The 22,205-nt window shown below is 35.8% G+C and overlaps 1 protein-coding gene across 6 annotated transcripts in view; it reads left to right on the forward strand.

Moving 5' to 3' along the window:
* rbfox3a (RNA binding fox-1 homolog 3a) overlaps positions 1-22,205 on the forward strand; it is an 829,029-nt gene that overhangs the window by 34,407 nt on the left and 772,417 nt on the right. For all 6 annotated transcript variants that reach the window (XM_073918641.1, XM_068224793.2, XM_073918645.1 and 3 more), the window contains exon 3: positions 1,164-1,211. The gene's annotated coding sequence lies outside the window, so the exon portion shown is untranslated. The remainder of the gene's footprint in view (positions 1-1,163; positions 1,212-22,205) is intronic.

Raw genomic sequence — 22,205 nt, forward strand, 5'->3', positions numbered from 1 at the left:
CCGATCAGCGAATCACAGCATGTTACGTTCTGTTAGCTGACCAATCAGAGCTTCTTGAGGGAGGGCTTTCGGAGGAACTAGGAAAATGATAGTTGTTACAGTCACCAGCGATCTAGCCCATGCAGGTTGCAGGTAAACACACAGATTGCATAGAACTACTAATCCACCATTATATGGACTATAAGATCTAGTCATGCACTGCACACACACAATGATTTCCTATGCTGGCTAATTCCTTCACATACAGCTGAAGCTATTCAAAACTGATGACATGGACTTTAAAAGCAGCACAGACACACAAACTAGTTGCTGAGTCTTGTTATACTGATTTTAAACATAACAATGCGTTTTCCTTGCCTTGTCTTACCATGTTTTTGACCCTCATCTTGTTTGCTTGTTTACGTTGTCTGCCTTCTGCCTGTACTGACCATCCGCCTGTTTATGACCATGTCTCTAGATTTGACTGTATACGCCTGTTTGCTCCTGTGTTGACTGTTGCTTATTCTCTGCAAAATAAACCCTGCATTTGGACCCGCACTTCCTTTGTCAGTGTCCCACTTCACATTATAGAAGTCATTACATTACAGCTTACTTGTGTTAGCTGGATAGCAGTATTAATGAAATAAGATATATGAAAAATAATTTTATTTATTTATTTATTTATTTATTTATTTATTTACTTACTTACTTACTTACTTACTTACTTACTTACTTACTTACTTACTTACTTACTTACTTACTTACTTACTTACTTACTTACTTACTTACTTACTTACTTACTTACTTACTTACTTACTTACTTACTTATTTATTTATTTTGGTGGATTTTTCAATGCATGTTTTGCTGTTTGTATTCATTTAATATTTGGTAACACTGCATTGCCAGCACTTACGTAAACTGACATACAGAAATAAAAAAGATGCATATAGATATTGTGCAGGAGACTACATTCGGTAAGACCGATGTAAAGTTCATTAGGATATAAAAGTGGATCAACAGCAATGACCCTGGTACACAGATACTGTGTGCAAAGCAACAGAACGAAGGTTATGATATTTTATGTTTTAAGTTCTGTAGTTAGCTGAATATCGAATGATAACTAAAAACCACATCTCACTTAATTGATTTTCTTAATTTGATCTTTTTTTGTGTGTTAATTCAGGTTAACCAAGTACAAGGCATCTAATGTGAAACGTTGAAATCATCACTGGTAAGTGAAGATAAATTCCATCTGGTTAGCATTTTTCAACAAGCATCTCTTAATCTTTAAGAAATAGATGAGTAAATAGTCTTCAGTGGCTGTTTGAACTCATTTGACAGAAGCGTTTACACTATGAAAGTAATCCAGTCAGATGTGTTCACTTGTCAAATAATCAAGATGACATTCAGATATTTTACGGGTGCAGTGTTGTGTGTTGTTTTGGAGAATTCAGTCTGCTGAAACGCGAGGAGGAAAGAAACCATTTTTATTTCAGCTCCCTGTGGAAATATACTGCCACGACTATCCATACAAGCTCAAAACAACATCAGACACCATGAGTGTCCTTCAACAGAAACTTTCCAACAACTTTCCTTTAATGAAAAGCACAATGACAAGCCCAAGGAGAAGCAATTCACCGAAAAACAATTTACGTCTCAAAAAGGACAAAGAGAGTGTTGAGGAAACAAAGAGAGAAAGGAAAAGTTGTAGAGAAATGTGACAGGTCCCCGAAAAATCACATAAAATGGGTAGTGATGAGTGTATTTTTGTCAGGTTGTGGCAACACTCACCTTGAGGAGGCCACATACGCAGCGTTTGAAGAGACAGCAGGCCGAAGTCCCACATTTCACTCAAGCATTCCACTCCACGACCACTGAGGGAGGTTGTAACCCTGAGAATCTGTTTTAGTTTCGCCGAGTTGCCATTAATACTGGCCGTTTTAACACCCTAACCTTTCCAGTGCTCATCTCAAGGGTGTTTTTAGAGGAAAAAACACAGCTTTTGGAACAATTGCTTGGGGCGATCTAAAAGTGACCTCTAGCCAAAGTCAGTTTTTTTTTTCTTCTTTTTAATCAGTAGATTCCACCACCCCCAGCCGCACTGCGTCCCCTCACGCTCTGCCCTTCATACTTAACTTCTTTCCTTTCTGTCCTAAGGGTGAATGTGGCACCGTGCATCATGAATCTGGCATCATGCAATGTCTTTAGTCATAGTGAAAGTCATGCAGTGTTAAATGGTATGTAAAGCAGAAAGGCGAACAGAGAACCAGGTTTAGGTTTTGTTTGAACACCTGAGGACACACGTGCACCTGGTCAACCTTTGAAAAAGATTTGAAACCATAGGAATATTTGAGGAACTTTGTTTTCTTGCATGGCATGATAGCGTGTGATGTGTTTTTTTATACAGTGCTGTAAAACTGCCAATCACAGCAGCGGGCATTTTCTTCAGTTTCAGCCAGAGGGAATGCCTATTCAAACAGAGCGTTTTCATAGGCGTAGTGAATTTGTGGATGGAAAATTATTGTTTTTACATCTAAGGAGCTTGTTTTGAAAAGTTATGAAAAAATAAAGTTAATTAAAGAAAGACTCTTAAAAACATCACATGAACAAAAACTAAAAGCCACAAGTTGCACTGAAAATGTGCAACTAAAATAAAAGTCTGAGATCACTTCTATTTTCTTCATTAATATAGGGCCTTTTGCCACAGAAACTTTTTTTAAAACCTTGAGGAACATATTTTGGCATCACGGTGGCACAGTGGGTAGCTTTGCCGCCTCACACCAAGAAAGTCACTGGTCCGAGCCTCTGCTGGGTCTGTTGGCATTTCTGTTTGGAGTTTGCATGTTCTCTCTGTGTTTGCGTGGGCTTCCTTCGGGTGCTCCGGTTTCACCAAAAAGTCCAAAAATATGCACTATAGGAGAATTGGGTACGCTAAATTGTCCGTAGTGTAGGTGTGTGAATGAGTGTATGGATGTTCGGCTGCGTAAAACATATGCTGGATAAGTTGGTGGTTCATTCCACTGGGGCGACCCCGGATTAATAAAGGGACTAAGCCGAAAGGAAAGTGAATGAATGAATGAAAGGACAATATTTAAAAATAAGTTGCAGTACAAGTACAAGGCATCGAAGTGCAGTTTAGGTCGAACCAGGAGTGCAATACAGTAGCAGCAAGTGCAGGATACAGGTATAAGTTGTAAAGTGCATTTATAGAAAAATTATGGCGATATTCTCAGATGGATGTACTATGAACATTATACACAGATTTTAATAGCTATGAAAAAAGATTTGCAATAGATAAATCAATGTACAGGTTGCTATTATTAATCAAAGGTATACAGATAGATACAGTATGAAAATAATTACAAATGTATATGTACAGTGGGTATATACAATTCAAAATATATTAGTGCAATGTAGTGCGATGAATATGTGCAATTTTTAAATGTGCAAATATTAAATAGTGCAGAGATTATGGGGAGTATAAGTTATCATAAGTAATTGGAAAGTTTCCTTCATGGAACAAAACTGCTGCAACTAAACAAAGTTATGTCAACTGTGCACTAGTTTAAAGGTCCGAACTTGTACATCAAGATTAATATGCACAAACTGGATTAAAGGCTGATTTTAACTATGGCTGAAGCTATTAACTAAGGGACATTCACATTTCTTTTGCGCACGCAAATTCCCTATTTCCAATGGAGGCGCATGGCTTGTATGTGCATATTGGTCAGTTCTTGTCACATGACTTGCGACGCGCTCATGCTTTCCAGACACACATAGTTGAAAGAATGCCGCAAGCACACCACGGGTCACCTGACAAAAAGCACCGATTAGCTTCATTAGTTTAAAAGGGAAATTCTCACCTAATATGTAGCTTAGATTTACATTTACTAATTCATTCATTCATTCATTTATTGTTCTGGCATTTATTTTCAGTGTAAAATTATTACTTATGTTTAAATTCCAAAAAATTAGTCTTTTTATTATTATTATGTGCTGCATTATTTGGTTACGGAGCAGAAATAAATAACACTTTAAAATATAAAGAGTTTTCATTTGATTTTTCTAAACTAGTAGTGTTTTGAAATTGATTAATGCATAACAATTGTGATAACTGTGAAACTGTGATTATTCTTCAGACTATAATCATACAACCTAAATCTGTAATCGTTGCATCCCTATTTATGACCTCATTTATTGCATTAATGTCAGGACTGGAAAAAAAGAAATAGAAACTCAAATGGATATGAGGGAATTTCTTTTGATTCATTCAAGCAGAAAATACACTAAGTTGAATATATAGTGCTAGACCTTCATGAAACAGAGTTTAAATTGAATTGAGTGCTTTAGATTCAGAACCGAGAAACATTTATGGATACTTTCCCAGGGCATCTCGACATTTTGTTAAAATACAAATTGCATGAAATTACTGCAGATTTTACCCTTACTTATATTTGACGTGATACAGTACAAATCATCCGTATAGCTTTCTTCTTTAAAATGTATCTAGTAAGATCTTCTTTTTCTTACTTTAGAGTGTCTTCCTGTCCTCACCTGGAAACTTCCAAACCTGTTGCTTAAATTTCAGGTTCCACTGTTCATGTATAATATGCATTTGAACTTTTCAAATAAGTGCACTGTACATGTAGATTTGCGAGAAATATCAACTGTTTTTCAATTTTCATAAAAAAAAAAGAAAAAGAACGTCTTCAAGGAGTTTAAAAGTCGTCACTGCAGAGCCCTCTGAAGTTATTAATAAACGTTTATTGTGCAGTAGCGCTAGCTCTGCGAGATATGAATAAGCCTCTGTGGAATTTTCACATGCAGGCATCATTTTTCTTGATGACAACAAAAGACAGTGCTCTTTGGGTATCACTTTAAAACATCAGCTTTTTGTCTGGGTAAATAGAGGACAGGGATGTGCCAATGTGCAGTTCTGTACACTGAGTGCTTGCCTTTGTTGCATGTGAATCAGAACGCTCTGCGTCAGATATAAAGCTGATCGAAATAACTTTGAGGGGAAAAAACAGACCTTTGTTTACATTAGCTTCAATAGCAGATACTTTATCAAAAGAAACATTAAAATGCAATGAAATTGTTGCGTTGATTGCTTCAGAAGGAAGTTGAGAATACAAATGCTTAGGTGCCGTTGAGAATATCAAGCATACTGTACTTAATCTTTGCAGCATTATTTTAGCAGGTCAATCTGTGGGGAAAAAAAACTTGCTTCAAAGCACTCCTGCTTGTATTGGTCTGCAAGCGATCGTTTTTTTTTTTTTTTTTTTTTCCAAGGCTCAATCCTCTATAGGATATCTCCAACTGCATCTCCAGTCTGGTTGATTGACCAGGACCAGAGGCAGACGATGCATCAAATTACTGTGTAACTGTCCTTCAGGGAAGCGTCTGGCCCTGAGCCTGGCCACACTAGACTTTTTAACTGTGACACCAGCTTATTAGATCACAGAGGTCATCCACCTTCCGCTCATTTAACGGCCAGGCCACCAATAATAGACATTCTGGGCGTCATTGGGATGAAGCAGTGTGTCAACGCAGTGCCGGACTCCAATTTGAAAAGTGTTTGAAACCTCCAATGGGAGTCCCAGCTCTGTTTCGGGCACATTTGTCCGGTGACCTTGCAGGGTCACTTGGTTTTGCGAATGGAAGGAAAAGATTAATCAGGTGTCTCAAACTGTTCTTTTCTTAAGCGCTAACTGATTGGCCGGAGTGCTGAGGGAAACGGGATGTAAGCCCATTGTACTGTCCTTCCATTTACTATAATAATACATTGTGATAAGGTTAAACCTCTGCAGTAGATGTTTGCTTTCCTCTTCAACATCCCGTCGTTTTAAAGTGTTTGTTTGTTTCCCTGACTTTTGTGTGTCCGAGTGGATTTGCTGTCCCTGTCACACAGCAGAGCTGTTTGTCTTTTTATTCTTTTTTTTATATTATATATTTTCGCTGTGGACGTTCTTGTATTCAGTCCTCACAAAGCTGTTGGTGGAATCTGTCTGAATTAGTTCTATTGATTCTGTAGGAGTTGTATAAATGTATATCCCTACTGCTTCTTGACATAGCTTGTGAAATGAGATTTCTAAGGTAAAGGAAGCATGCATGCTATTCTGTTGCCGATTCATGACTTTAATTTTAAAGCTTGTGGAATAAGATTTCTAGTGTAAAGGAGGTGTGCATGCTATTCTGTTGCTGATCCATGAATTTAATTTTGTAAATTAACGAATTTGATGGTGAAAATCTTTATACTGGAACAGTATTAAATTATACTGTAGCTCCAAAACAATGGCCAGTGAGAATAATTGTTCTCATAAATCATTAAAAAATGAGATAGTTCATTCATTTTGTTTTCAGCTTGTTCACTTAATTGATCGGGGGTCGCCACAGCGGAATGAACCGCCAACTTATCCAACATATGTTTTATGCAGCCGATGCCCTTCCAGCCACAAGCTATCTCTGGGAAACATCCATACACTCTCATTCAAACACATACACTACGGACAATTTTAGCTTACCCAATTCGCCTGTAATGCATGTGTTTGGACTTGTGGGGGAAACCGGAGCACCCGGAGGCTCGAACCAGCGACCTTCTTGCTGTGAGGTGATAAAACTGGCTACTGCACCACCATGTCGTCATGAGATAATAATTATATTTTAATTTATTTTTGGACACTTCTTGTCATAGGGCTGCGCAATTATCCTGTCCAACATAATTACAGTTTCCGCTTCTCTTGATTAAGCATAATTGTCTTTGATATTGGCACATTGGTTCTTCTTAATTTTTTTTTCCATTTTCTCTTTTATATATTAAGTTAAATTTTTATTTTTTTATTTTTTTATTTTTTTTTTATAGAAAAAAGGGTAAACGTGTTGGAAGTATTGGTAATAATATGGCAATTTGACTGCAACAATAATTATGAAACATAATGAAAATGAGTGATTGATTTAATTTTTGCAGTGATCTTAATTTTAATCAGTGGTCAGTTTAATAATTTGGTGTAGCTTCACATAGTGTTTTGAGATGGATAGCTTATCCTATCAATATATTTGTCTCTGTATTTTCAAGTAAAATCACATTTTATATATTTTAATTTAGGCATACTTTTATATTACGTTTTTCAATTTTAGCCAAAACAGATTCAGTTTATAATTTATTTTTTGTCTGCATTATTAATTTTTTAAGTCTCTGAGGTTTATCAAAGTCCCTTTAAAGGTGCAGTTTGTAAGTTTGACACCCATTGATTGAACTAGGTATTACATTACTTGATCAAAACAAATGCAAGTGCAGGTTGCCAGATTGAGGAGCAACTCTGACGATCAAAGGCTGATTCAAGTCATGTTTTAAAATAAAGCAACAGCACGCGGTCAAAGGAATATTCTCAATTTAAAATGAGTTTTTGTTCTAACTAGCTCCTTGAACAGTGATCACCTCAGGTACACCTCATGTTTTTTATTGAGTGTTAACGTTAAATGCAAATAATGCGAGTTTGAATGCCATTCTACATGACATTTATTGCCATACTACTGAAAGTAGCAGCAGATAGTTTACCTTAGGTCTTGGAAATAAAGTGCATAATCTGTGCTTCTCAATGGCTGTATTTAAACTTCTGTCGTGTTACGTCTGGTGCAAACAGCCAAATCGTTTATCACTGCAAATATCATCATGCAGCGTCTTGTTAGGACACGGTGTTACAATGAAACCTGCTCACCTTATGTTTACGCTCGTAATATTTATTTTATTTGCTAATTAATAACCTCATGTGTAGGGCTTTGTATCAAGTTCGATACTTTTTAAGCACCGACCGAATCGTCTCGATACTATCGAGTATTAAAAAAGTCATTTTCGTTACCCAAAATTTTGCTCTGTATCTGCTTCTCATTTTAGAGGCTGTTACTGTTCATTGGAGGTCACATTTCAGTCATAGGTGCATGCTTTGAGAGCCTTTCTGAATGAGTTAATGAATTACGTGGTTTTCCACCAACGCATCCTGGGTTGTTAAAATATAATTGGCTAAGCTGGCATAAGCAGGTTAAAACAATCGAAACAAAGACAGACGTTCCGGCACGGAAAACACATTTTCATAGCAGAATATCTGAATATCTCAGCTTGTTTCTTAAATATCTGCAAACATATTATGGTATTTTTATGATTTAGAAGAGTCAAAAACTTACACACAGCACCTTTAAGCTAAGTCATTTCACTCGGCAGCCATCATTTGCTTGTGCATTTTGTCTGAAAACATCAAAATCTCCTAAACAGATTGCCAAGCTATGTTTACATTTCATATTTGGAATCACCAAAAAAATTGAACAAGAACTGTCTCATAAGATTTATTTTTAAAAGTGTTTATCAAACAAAATCATCATATTTTTAGATTGCTCGAGCTACTGCTCATGTACACTCAAAAGGAACAAGAGCACAACACCAACCCTAATTTATGGCCATTTTACACATTATCATCTTTTGTATAATGCTTCGTCTGATCGCGCTGGTCTTCTGACGTAATCCACAACTTTGTCTTAATGGCGACTCTCCTCCAGAAATGACAGTGGCTCTTTGTTTACAAGTTTGTGGGTGTTTGAGTAATTGCTGTGCATTGGACAGGATGGACTGTACCTCGCGTTCGTTTCATACAAATTACAAAACCAAAAAAACTTTTGTTTTCCAGTGCACTTGGTTCATTTAGAAGTACAGATTTAAAGCCTTATTTGGATATATTTCTCATGTCTGTGAAGCAAGTATTGGCTGAGATTTAAGTGCGTTTGTTGACCACCGAACTGTCGTGAATGCACACGTCTGGTCTAAGCATTTCCCCCTGAGAAACGTCAGTCTAAAGCGATCAATGAGGGGCTTTATTGTGCATATTGGCCGTTACAGTTTTCCCCATTTAAAACTATACGGGTGACCATATCTTGTGTGTTCAATAGTCTTTGGGATTATTTACACACCACCATATTTCACTCTTTTATTTTATTATTATTATTTTTTTATTCCTGTACTTACAATGTTTTTGTGACATCACAACTGGTTTGGTTTTTCTTTTTGTCCCCTCTTTGCAATTTGAAAAGAAATGCCTGTTTATAAGATTTCTACATGGTGGAAGAAAGAGTCTGCTCTAAAATAGTTATTAGGCCACTTACACGAATGCAGTGCTCATCTCATTTGAGTGTAGAACTTTTTAATGAGGAAAAAACCCAGTGCACCTTTAGTTTTATTTTGGGTGGTGGGAGTTATCAAAAAAGACAGCTCAGTTACATAAACTGACTGGTTTTCTTGGCTGTCAGTGTAACCAGCAAAATTGTTTCTGGCACGTTATTGATAGCCATATCAGTCCATCTTTCACTTCTTACACACGGGTCAGTTTAAATAAACAGGCATCCATAATTCCGTTTCCATGTCTGATCTGCGAATAAATGAGCTTCACTTTGGACTTTTAAGCATCCTTCATGTGTGCACTCAAGAGACATTTGTTCAGCGTGAAAAAGAGCTCAGGATGAAATGATCCTGGCACCTGTGATTGATTCTCCTTTCTGCAGCTGTGAAACAAAGTTGATGGCTTTTTTTCTGTTCACCAAATGCTAGGCAATCTTTAAATCTTGCTTTTTTTTTTTAAGGCTGTCTTAAAATTGAATACTGTAATATAACTTTAATATGTTTTTAATTGCGTTTTGAGCTTTTGCTCCCTTAAGTATTCCTTATGGTTTTCTTGGTATTCTTAAAATGTCTTTTTAAATTATACACAAATATTATTAGACTTAAAAAAAAAAAGCCCTCCTGTCTCTAAATTCAATTAGTTTTTCATAGAAAGAAATGCTGTGCATTTTCTAATATTGCAGACTTGAAAGTGGAGCACACCGACTGCTCTTTTTACCAAACGGTCTTCTTCATTATAGCTCATTTCAGACAAATGTTGTTTATTTTGTGTTTATCAGTATATTTAATTATTTGTCTTATTTTTGAGCCCACGGATTCCTCAAACTATTAAAAAGTTCCACAGAGGGAAAAAGGGCAGCTTTCCATTGACTTTGAATCCATTGGTGTTCCAAGAAATTCTGTGAAAATATATGCATATTTGTTTTGCACTGTTATCGCCTGCTGTTTTAATCAAAAAGCTGTTTTTATTTTTTTTTAATAAGGAAGCGAGGTTTGTTAGAAACTTACTCTTTTCTTTCTTTTTTTTTTTTTTTTGCAGTATGTCTTCTAAACTGCAACATAGCAACTTGGAAAATCTGAATAAAACATTTAGTTTTTCTTTTCTTTTTTCTAGTAAGCTTCGAACAGCGTTATAGTCTTCGTTATTGTTGCATCACCGTGGCACGATGCCAGAAATAGTCTCGCAGAGCTTGGCACTTTGTTCTGAGAGACCTGCCATCTAGACCCAAGCTATTAGTTAATGGAACAGCATGACATCACTGTGATGAAGAGACAAATCTGCTCGCATGACAACAAACGGTGTGACAGGTTTTAGCCAGAGTTGTATTGAAGCGGCATGGGGGCGAAAGGTCTGGTAGAGAAGGTCCTGCCAGTTCTTGCTCTCGGTTGTTAACAAGCTTTGGGCTTCTAGCACTCCCGGGCCTCTTCCCACTGGCCCGGCATCACTCAAAGACTGTCCGTCTGCTGTAAGGATCCCGTCCGTCTGACAGTGATGGATTCACTGTATCTCTATGACTGCAAGCCTTCACTTGAGCTCCCTTCACAGAGTAACAGCACTCATTAAGATAAATAGCCGCAAATCAAAAGCGCCTTCTTGGTGCAAAAGAGGGTTCAGCGCTCGGCCAAGCGATTCATATTTACTTTTATGTAGTCGATTTGAATCGATACGGGTCATGGACTTTTACATGGAAGGTTAAGGAATTTTCCAGGGGTTTCTTCTTGTATTTAAAGGACTTCAGAGTACTAATCTACATAATATGAATACAAATGAGTCTGACGGTGGAAGGCGGTGCGTTGCAGACTGCTGGCAGCATAGCGTTGTGTTTATCAATCATCTTTCGTGTTTATGATGGGGCAGAGAGAGCATGTGACCCCTGCATGGCATGAGGAGAGGATGCTGTGCACTGAATCTGTCACATGCTGTATGACATTCCAGGGACACAGGCCGAAGACGCTCATGTGATGTAGCGCACTAGAGCTCTAGATATATCATAATGTATGTTAGAGCAGGCCTGTCAAATGGGTTTTAAAGGGGAAAATCACTCAAAACTGAGCATCGGTGTTTACTTGGTTGTCTTTACAAAGTGGTTTTGTTTGTATAGTAAATGTTAGTTGTGCTTTCTTTTGGACTTTATTAATGTGTGTCTGTAGCATTAAAATAGTAAAATTATTTTTTTTGTACTTATTAGAGTGCATCTTGTAGAACATAGTGAACCTATTAAATGTTTAGCATAAGTTACAGAAGACACTCACTTGAAAAAAGAAAAAAACTAAATTAACCCCATTCAGGGCAATATTTTTTAAACTACCTGGTTTTTTCTTTTATACATGTTTTTAATTTAATGACATCTTGCATGGCCACTTGCATATAATATTGTAAACATTTGTACATTTAATTTAATACAGACATGACAATGGAGAAACGTTCTTTTAAAAAGTTCATATTTATGTATTAATGAAAGCATTTTTTTTCTTTAATAATAAACTAGGGCTGGGCCATATTGCAAGAAACATATCACGATATCATGTTTCATATCATTCTTATAATTATTGAATATGTTTTAACAATACATTTAGGAATATTTTGATTTTTAACCACTTTATTTTAATTTAAAACATTACTAAGACATATAGTTTTAATAGTCAAAAACAAAGTCAAAAATATTTAAACAAAATCTCATCCTTTTAAATTAAAATAAACATAAGTGTTACTGAGACTTTTAAACTTGATAAATAAAATGTTACGGTAACACTTTACAATAAGGTTCATTAGTTAATGCATTTACTAACATGAACTAATCATGAATAACACTTGTACAGCATTTATTAATCATAATTGAACATTTACTAATGCATTATTAACATTCAAGTCCATGCTTGTTAACATTAGTTAATGCACCACGAGTTAACATTAACTAATAAAGAACTACTGTATTTTCATCAACTAACGTTAACTAACATGAACAAATACAGTAGTAAATGTATTGTTCATTGTTTGTTCATCTTAGTAAATGCATATTGTAAAGTGGGGCCAATGTTACAAACTGTGTGCAATGCTAAAGATTGATCAACATTTGTAAGGTGTCAATAATAATGATACAGTAAATCTCAAGCTCTAAACAAAACCAATTATGATAATCAAATCTGAGCTTTCAAGTAAAGGAACTAATCATCATTATTCAAATACATTTTGCAACATTACAAATTGTGAAGTTGAATGACTATTACCCCTATGCTAAAACAAAAAAAATCTTTCAGATGGTGTGCTGGTGGCTGGGATGCACAAGAAAAGAAACCAAAAAGCCATTCTGGTGACATCCTTACATCCTTCCTTTTTTATTTACAGTTTCCTCACTGCTGCTATAAGGCACTCATTTTCACATGTGTTGTTATTCTGACCTGAAGTGACAAGCGCTAGCGGGTGGTTTCTTTCATTTTCTATGGCATCTATCGTAAGTTGACAATCATCAACCGTTTTCTCAGAGGATGACAAACGAACAAAACATTGCTGCAGCTCAGGTGCAAGTTTATGGAGAAAAGAAAAGAAAAAAAAAAAAAAAAAGCACTGCAGTGCTTGGATTCCCTGTGTTTATCTGAGGTACTTAGTATGTTGTTATTACTGAAATGTGTATATTCCATACAAAGTGTAAAGCAGATTAGTTAGTTCTACTTGCATAAATTGCGACGTGCTTGCGGCATTCAAAAAACCTCAGATGTCTGTCAACTAGGTGTACCTGGAAAATGTGCACGCATCACGTGTTTGCCGTTCAGCAGCCGAATTTTAATAAAGCTATAGCCTTTATACCGAAACTTCATACCAAACTTTTTTTTATCATTTGGTTAATAAATATTGATACCGATTTTATCACCCAACCCTATAATTAACTTTAATTTACTGGTTTAATGTATTACCAACACATTTCCACTTTGAATTAACACCATTTTACATCATTTTTTAATGTAGATAAATTTGTTTATTTTGTAGAGGACAAGTATTTGTGAAGATTTAAAAAAAAAAAAAAGATAAATACCAAAAATTCAAGCAAAATAAATCTTTTTCTTGTTCAAATTATGAAACATTTTTTTGTGTGTATCATTTTGTACCATTTAATGGCAGATGTAAACAATATGTATAAGTGAGCTAAAAAAGCTTAATTAATAGTGATGATTAATAATTTATTCATAATTATTTTGTTTTTAATTTTGTTTTGTTGCCATTTTTAAAACCACCATTTTGTAGTTGTGCGTTTCTAGGGTTTAGGTATCAGACATGTTTTTTTTTTTTCAATGTCATATGCTCTCTTCAGACTTTGATAAGTGACTATGGAATGAACGTGAAGCAAGTTTCTTTTCTCCACCAGTAATAGGTTAAGACTTTCGAACAGGACGAGAGCAACATGATCTTTGAAAATATTGACTAATCAATGAAAAGTAATTTACAGTGATTACCCTTCTACGTGTGAAGATCTTTTAAACAGTGTCAAGACTTGTAAACCATCCCCCCTTTTGCACCCAAAGCTTTCACATGGCAAAAATCCATACCCAGCAAATACAATCTCATTTCTCCCTCCGCCCCGTCGCTTTAAATAGTCCATATTGAATTAACTCCATAAAAAACGGAGATCGATCTTTCCATTGCCCATCTTGATACTGCTGTTCGCACCACTGAACTCATAATCACCTCTGATCCAGGCAAAGGCATTAGTTCAGAAGAGAAAAGCTTTTCCCATTACTAAGAGTCACACATATCCGACCATCAGATGTGCAGCTCTTTGCTAATATCAGCTGGTGTCTCATTATGCCAGCTAATGGGTCAGTGGGTGACATGATGGTTCAAGTCACAGTGTTGTACTTATTAAACACAAATTCATTTTGATAGCCCCTGATTTTTTGCAGTTAAGCATCATTCAGTTTGGAGTGATTCTTTATAATCGATAACATTTGAGTTTTTTTTATTATATGTACAAAAATGTTTATATACACTCAACGGCCACTTTATTAGGTACACCTTACTAATACTGGGTTGGACCCCCTTTTGCCTTCAGAACTGCCTTAATCCTTTGTAGCATAGATTCAACAAGGTACTAGAAATACTCCTCAGAGATTTTGGTCCATATTGACATGATAGCATCACACAGTTGCTGCTGATTTGTCGGCTGCACATCTATGATGTGAATCCCCTCTTCCACCACATCCCAAAGGTGCTTTTAGCCCAAAGTGTGGCAAGAAAATATTCCCCCCGCCATTATACCACCACCAGCAGCCTGAACAGTTGATACAAGGCTGGCTGGATCTATGCTTTAATGTTGTTGACTCCAAATTCTGACCCTACCATCCGAATGTTGCAGCAGAAATCGAGGCTCATCAGATCAGCCAAAGTTTTTCCAATCTTCTATTGTCCAATTTTGGTGAGGCTGTGGCTGATTAGAAATTTGCGTTAACAAGCAGTTTGACAGTTGAACCTATTATAGTGGCCGGTGTGTGAATACATTTGTATTGTTTTCATGCAATAACACGGGATGAAAAAATGATGCAAAAGCACTGTAAAATGGGGTCATATTAAGGTTGTTTTGCAATTTTGTGGTGCAAAAATTATCATTGCTCTTTGATAATATAATATAACGATGGATGATGCTCACAACCAAGTTTCTTTTAAACCAAGCAGTTTTCTGTTGGTCTGAGATTAACTTTCTTTGACCAACTTAAATGCGAGCTAAACTTTTTTTTTTCTCAGTCACTTGGATTCTTATTATAATGACTGTATTTTATAACACAGGCTCTTTTTGTAACATGTGCTTCTGTACAGTTTTGTTAAACTGCAAAAAAAAAAGGATTGTTTTGTGTTGTTTTTGCACAACACCAAATAAATATTGACAACTTAACAGTGTTTATGACATGTAATCAAATATGTTAGTTTCACCTGTCTATCTCCATATAGACAACTTTTTCCAGCTTTGTCAATTTGCTTTGTAGCTCAGTTTGATCGGCATTGTATTTGTAATGCAGAGCACTCAGGTTACAAAAAAGGCTACTTAAAACCTAGGTAATGCCACATGGCTGCAAGCTACATCGACTTTCTCTTACATTTGCTTTTGAAAACACTGTTGGTTGAATTTAGGGTAGGGTTTAGGTATGATCCGCGAGCCCTCTCTTCTTGCAGATGTGCACAAAACAGTGTATTCTGACATTTTATAACAAAACACACCCCAAGTCATGTATTTCAGATTTACAAAAATGTAGACAGCACTCTCTAGTGGATTTGTCGCCTGAAACTTGCAACAAAACGTACCCTGAGCAATGTAATTTACATCGTGCTAAAATGTAGGCTTATTTTCAATGAACCTGGCTTGATTGCACAGATCAGTGGTGGATTTTTGAGCACGCTGAGAAGCGCTTTTGTGTAATTTCATGAATGGATCATTCTGAACATCCCTAATTATTTAATTGAAAGGATTCTCAAAAGAGGGATTCGTTCATAAATGAGGGATGAATTTTGAAGCTGATAAATTTCAACTCACTTTCATTATAATTGTATGGGAAAACTGGCCAGCATGCTAATGAAAAGGTTTCTTTTTACTTTGTCTAAAATAGATTAAGTCCTATAGATTTAAATAAGCCCCCCCGCCCCAAACCCTTGGTAATTGATACCATGCAAGTCAGTGGGTCCCATCAAAAAAGCAAAAAACAAATACAGCCTTAACAAAATCAATATCTATTACTCCTGTCAATACATCGAGGTCGTACGGGGTCTTTGATATTCAGTGTCTTTCACAGACCAATCTTTTCACTTCATAAGACCTCAAATAAAGTCATTGAAGTAACCTACATCTTAAAGGACACCAGTTTTAAATCCCTTCATTGTAATTAATAGACAAAAGTGGCCAACATGCTAATGAAATGGTCTTATTTTATTTCATGTGATGCAAAAGTAATCACATCTGATTACAATAGCATGAGTGTGTGTTTTAATTTTTACACAAACCATCCATCCACATGAATTTAAATGATTATTCTAAATGGCCTGTGCAGTTACCAGTAGCTCGGTTTACTGTAATCACTGCATCATTTCATTTGCTGGCTGTTCTCCTTTTAATGCTGTTCATTTGAACTCCATCTTCAAGGTCTGGCAGTTGTGGGTTATCTAATGAATCAACCATAGTAGAGAACAAAGGGAGTATAAAACATTTAAATCATACACTTGTGCATTAATGCTGACAGTCAGCACTGGAGGGGTATTTGATGCGATGAAATATTCTTGTGACTGAGAAATAAGAAAGCCTGTATCAAAGCAAACAAGAATAATGGAGCGAAGAATGACACATTCATTATTCATCACGGGGCTTTCGCAAAACATTTATTTATTCATCCACAGGCTTATTTATTTATTTTATTTATGAGCGAATCCCACACCGCGCTCGACAGTAGACGCAAGCCACGGTTCAGGCTGCGCTTATAGGGATGCAGAGTTGCTTCTGATATCAATACAACTTTGGGAATGTTGTTGTCAGCGGCTGATAAATAGGTAAAGGTGAGCACGACAGAATGAGAAATGAAGAGCGACTGGAGTTTTTTCTCACACCTTCTCCGTCACTGTTATTGCCATGTGCACGGCATAATGCAAACCACCGTCGCCTGGAGTGATGAAGAAGCCTGATTGCGTGGAAGAGATGGAGGATGTACCTGATAAATCCAGAGGTCTGGTTTTGAGATTTTGCTGCGGGATGTTCGATGCAGAGCTATTACGGTGCTGCGAAGTAGCTTTGCCCCGACTAGCGTTTCTCTGTTATCACAATGGAGATTAATTTGCATGTGCGCCAGACACAGGCTTTTTCTGAATTTATTTATTGCTTTCCAGTGGCAGGAAATTTCCCAAATTTGATGAAAATGTGCACATACTCAATCTTCTATGCATCAGTCATATGGGAGCCATCAGACGAACATAAATTAGAGAAATGCATGGTGAAGGCCTCATTTATAAAAGCAAAAATAATCACAAAACAGTGAGCCCTCGGGGATCTCAAATACAATTTTCATTTGCTTCAGATCCTTCATTTTTCTCCTCTGTCACTTTCTGTACCTGGTCTCCCTCATCTGGGGACGATCATTAGACTAATTAGCAGGTAATCAATGTTTAATTAAAACGAGGTTGTTAATGAAAATGACTGGTGGTGCAATTTTGGACCGACTCTCTTTGTCACACCATCCTCATGTGAAATAGACATTACGGGAAAGCACTTTTAGCACATTCATACTTTTGATGTAGTTAGACAGAAGTTGTCGCACTCTGTAACCCTGGGACAACTTCTACCAACATGATAATTTGGCTTGAAGTTTATAAGGTAAACTAAAGCACTGCATAAAAAGTCATGTACTATCTAGCACACCTGTTGTTCCTTTATTAGTGGTGGACTTTCAGAAAAATGTCAGTGTAAACAGATTTTAGTTTTTGCAATTGCAAATTAAACTGCAATAAATGAATTTAATGAAAGTGACTCAGTTATTACAAAAAAAATGTGTTTGTGTGTGTGTTTGTTTAGGTATTCAGTATGTTAAGGGGGATAGTTGACACAAAAATAGTGGTTAAATGTTTTTTGGAGAAGTGGAAAACTGCTTAAAGCATAAGAAACGAGCTGCATCCCTAATGGCACACTATTCACTTATGCACTCAACAGTTTGCAGTATATAAATAGGAGTCTATAAAGGGGAGTAACACAGGATAAAATGTAACATGGATTCTTAAAGCATTTACTTAGGGTTAACCATGGCATGCTTCCAAGGTTTTCACTACAGTGTCGGCAGACATTTTCATTATAGGCAAAATTTGGATGAGAAACACAGGAGAAGCAGCATAAAGGTATTTTTTATTACAGTGGATTTTTAATTTTTTTTTATTTAAAGAAAATCTGCACGTAAAGTCTTATATGCTGTAATTTCTGTCTTCTATGCTACAAGATGAAACCATTTTGAAAAATGTAAAACACACAGTGACTGCTAGCCAGTTTTGAGGAAAACATGACACAGCTGGGCTAGTTGTAACAGTGTGTTACAAATAAGCTACACACTGTTGGACACCAATTAAACTAACAAAACAATTGTTGAATTTTGAGTGTAAAGTTGAGAACCTTTTATATGAAAAATATTTTTAATAGAAACTATTATTTATAGAAAAAAAATCTATTTTATTTCTAACAATGCAAATAAATGCATTGTATAACAATGAACAATAATGCAAATAAATCCAAATGTGTTTATCCAATAGGTAGACAAATGAATAAATATAAAAAAATTGTTCTAAAGTAATATACAGTAGCTACTATTTAATTTAAGCTGGATTTAAAATAATTAGGTGAAATCTGCATTTTTAAGCATGTGCACAACTAATCCTCTGTCTGTTACAACTTGCCCCACAGGTGGTGCTTATTGTAACTTTTACTCCTGGCACTTTTGGCAATACTACACAGAAACCATAGATCTGGCATTCATACTTTCAGTGCTTATTTGTAGGAGAGGCTTGTGTGTTGTTGGTAAAAAAAAGGGGGTTATCTTATTTGTTCATTATTTGGCCAAAACCAAAAGAGTGTTACTTTGTATCTCGCTCTCCCCTAGTGCCGTTCCAAATGGAACACTAATGTTTTTTTACTAAGCTGAAATTCAAATTGTTTTCCTGATGACAATTGACTGTTGCCAAATAAGTGGAATATATGACCAAACTACCAAATAATACCTGCCATGAGTATAACTGCATTCACCATCGGGATGTGCTATAATCACTCTCGTATGAGAATTTTGCTTTCACAATCCAAAATAAATAAAGTATTGTAATATCAGTGCCTGAATGCTTCGCCCTTTCCGCTACGTGAGCAAAGCTGCCACCGCAGAGTGTGTAAAGTGTCCAACATTCCACACTTCATTTTAACTGTTGAATGTCTTGAAGGGATATAGAGTAGTAGTTCACCCAAAAAATTTAAATGTATTAGTTCCAAATCTTTATGAGTTTCCTTTTTCTGTTGAAGAGAAAAAAGAGATAGTTTGAAGAATGTAATAAATTTGTAAACATATATACTATAGAAATAAATGGTTACAGGTTTCCAACTCTTTTCAAAACACTTTTTATTTGTGTGTGTGTTCAACCGAAGAAGCACAAACAGTGACTAGTGAAGTCAAGTGAAATTATTTTTGTGTGAACTATGCCTTAAATGAGTGATTCTCCGAAATATTTATTCAACCAATTCATTTAAAACAACCTGAATCATTGAATAAAATGGTGACCAGATTTTCCGCTCTGGTTTTGTTAACATTTTAACAAATTTTTTTTTAAAAAGACATAAAAGACGTGTCTTAAATTGATCCCACTATTAACTTCATGCTGTGAACTGTTTTATAAAATCAATATCACATTTACAATACACTCTAATCATATGCACTGATATTCAGGAATTCTTGCTTCTGTGACATTACTCACCACAGAATAATGATAATACTTATCAATATCTTATATAAAAATAGTTTTTTTTTTCATAACTTGATTTGTAGACCATTGTAGCCAATTTCTCACTGGCTTTGTAATGCAGTAAATCTATGAAGACATTTTTTTCTGCTTGTTTTTTGCAAAATGTCATCACATTGCTAAAACAACAACCTTTAATAAACTGGTGGAATAGAATCATCACTTTTTAACACTATTAAGTGACGTTTATTTCTAAACCAATTTCAAGATGAACACCAGCTTATGATTGACAGTCGCTGGTCCTCATTAGCTAAGGCATGATTCACTAATCAGAGGATTTATAAATCACTATAAATAACCAGAGTATCTTACCTTAGCCATCTTCGTCTTGAAGAATCCCCCCTTCCACCCCTACTATTCCCATTTCCTTGTTATAGACAAGCATTGAATCCAGTATTCATACTCTAAGCATTCATATAATGTACATATCAAGCATGGGAGTTTTTGAGACCTACCTGAACTCAGACTCCCCTCTCGCCCTGCAAGGGAGGGAAGCTCACGAGCTCAGGGCTCTCTCCTGGGACAGCATGCCACACGCTTCATAATCAATCATCAGCTAAGGGCGAACTCTTTAAATAAGTAATTGTATTATGTCAATTGGCAAACAGAACTATTTCTGTCATTTGAAGATTTGTACACTTGCTGTATACTGACATGCATTCTCGAAGAAACATTTCAAGTCAAAACATGCAATTTTAGGCCCTACAATGGAAACAAGAATTTGCACACAAATACTTAAAAGAGATTAATTTAAACCAAACGTCCAAATCTTTCTTTAAGAAGTTATGAAAAAAAAAATGCTAGAGACATTTACCTCTCTGCCACTTTTAAACAACTCTGAATGTATTCAAGATGGAAACGACTAAGTTTAGCAAGGTTGGGGAGTTAATGCTGATCTGAACCTTCATGAGGAAAGTCTGTGGGCAATCAGTAGACAGAACATTTGATGTGGAAGGCATTAAGATTCAGTGCAATTTGCATAATGCCTTTAGGTCCACCATAGACATTAATTACATTGATAATGCATTCATTTTTCACTTTGCATACCACTCCAGTCGTTAAGCACTTCCCTGTCTTACTCAAAGGTCAGTTTTAATCACCGACTATGCTAAAACAGATGTTTTATTACAGCCCCTCATTATGCTTTGTTCAAATTAGGGTATATGATCACTGAGAACTCATTCAGCTCTGCCCAGCCCATCTCATAACCTTGACTGAAGGATGTTCTCACCTGTCAACCAAGAAAGCCTTAGCTCTGTAGGCTACTTTTTTTGTAGTAAGTGCTAGAATAGAAGCACGTAGGAGTATTTACTGTGAAGCTCTGTGTTATGCATGCTCCTGTTTATCATGTCTTACCTGCACATACACGCCTTGGGTTTATATGGTTTATGGAGTCTTTCCATTGAAACAATTATGTCAATTCAATTCATCTTTATTTCTATAGCGCTTTTACAATGTAGATTGTGTCAAAGCAGCTTCACATAGACGATTATGGTGAATTGAAACAGTGTCAGTTTTAAAGGGCCATGACACCCCCCACTTTCGGTTCAGGTCTACCTCAGAATTTTTTCAAAAGATGCATCATAATGGGTGTGGAGCTCTGCGAGAAAAAGGTCAGTTAGCTCACAAAATGAGACACAAACCGTGAGGAGATGCATGATTTTATAGTTTACAAAGTTAAAATGCAAAGAAATAAACTGTAATTGAATGCCCTGCTACATTTCACACAGTCATCAATGTGTCTCACAGCTTGGCACTGGCAGGTCTGCCTTGCCTTCCGAAAGCATGTGCAGTCATAAATAATTAAGAAGCAAGCTCTTCTCATAAGAAAACTCCACTATGAATAATAATGAGAAACTGACGCGTCATCTTTGCACTTGCAGTTTAGTTCTATGTCACCGATTTTGATCCCACCCCAAAAATCCTTTTAAACTCGGAAGCTGAAATAAGCTAACAAAAGCTCAAAACTATTCTGTTTTTCCCGACAGTTAAAGCTAACAGGAGCTAACATTGTCTTAACTGATGCTCAACACACACAAATCTGTTAAATTCTCAAAAGAATAAAATACTTGAGCATTTCGTAAACCTTTAATTTCATAGAAAGTGAAGATTGCATTAACTAAATTTGATTAAAAATCAAAAAGGGTAAATTAGCAATTATTTTTCCAGGTTAGGATTGACTGCCTATCTTGCCTTTGTGTGTTGTAAACTGAAATAAAATCAAAACTTCGATAAAGTCTTTATCTTGCAGTTGCTTTCTCAGATTCACTAGAATGGAAATACTGCCAAAAACATATTTTTTCTTTGCAAACAAAAGTTTTTTTTGGGCAATTTAAAATGTTTATGATTTCTTACTCAGAACCAAGTAACTCTGAACTTGTGCTGCAATTGTGCATATGTACTGTATAATACTGTATGTGCGTCCCAAATTGCATACTTATGCACTATTCTACTAGATATAATTATTATACTATATATATATATATATATATATATATATATATATATATATATATATATATATATATATATATATATATATATATATATATATA

The sequence above is a fragment of the Danio rerio genome, chromosome 12, assembly GCF_049306965.1.
Source record: "Danio rerio strain Tuebingen ecotype United States chromosome 12, GRCz12tu, whole genome shotgun sequence".
Taxonomy (NCBI): Eukaryota; Metazoa; Chordata; class Actinopteri; order Cypriniformes; family Danionidae; genus Danio; species Danio rerio.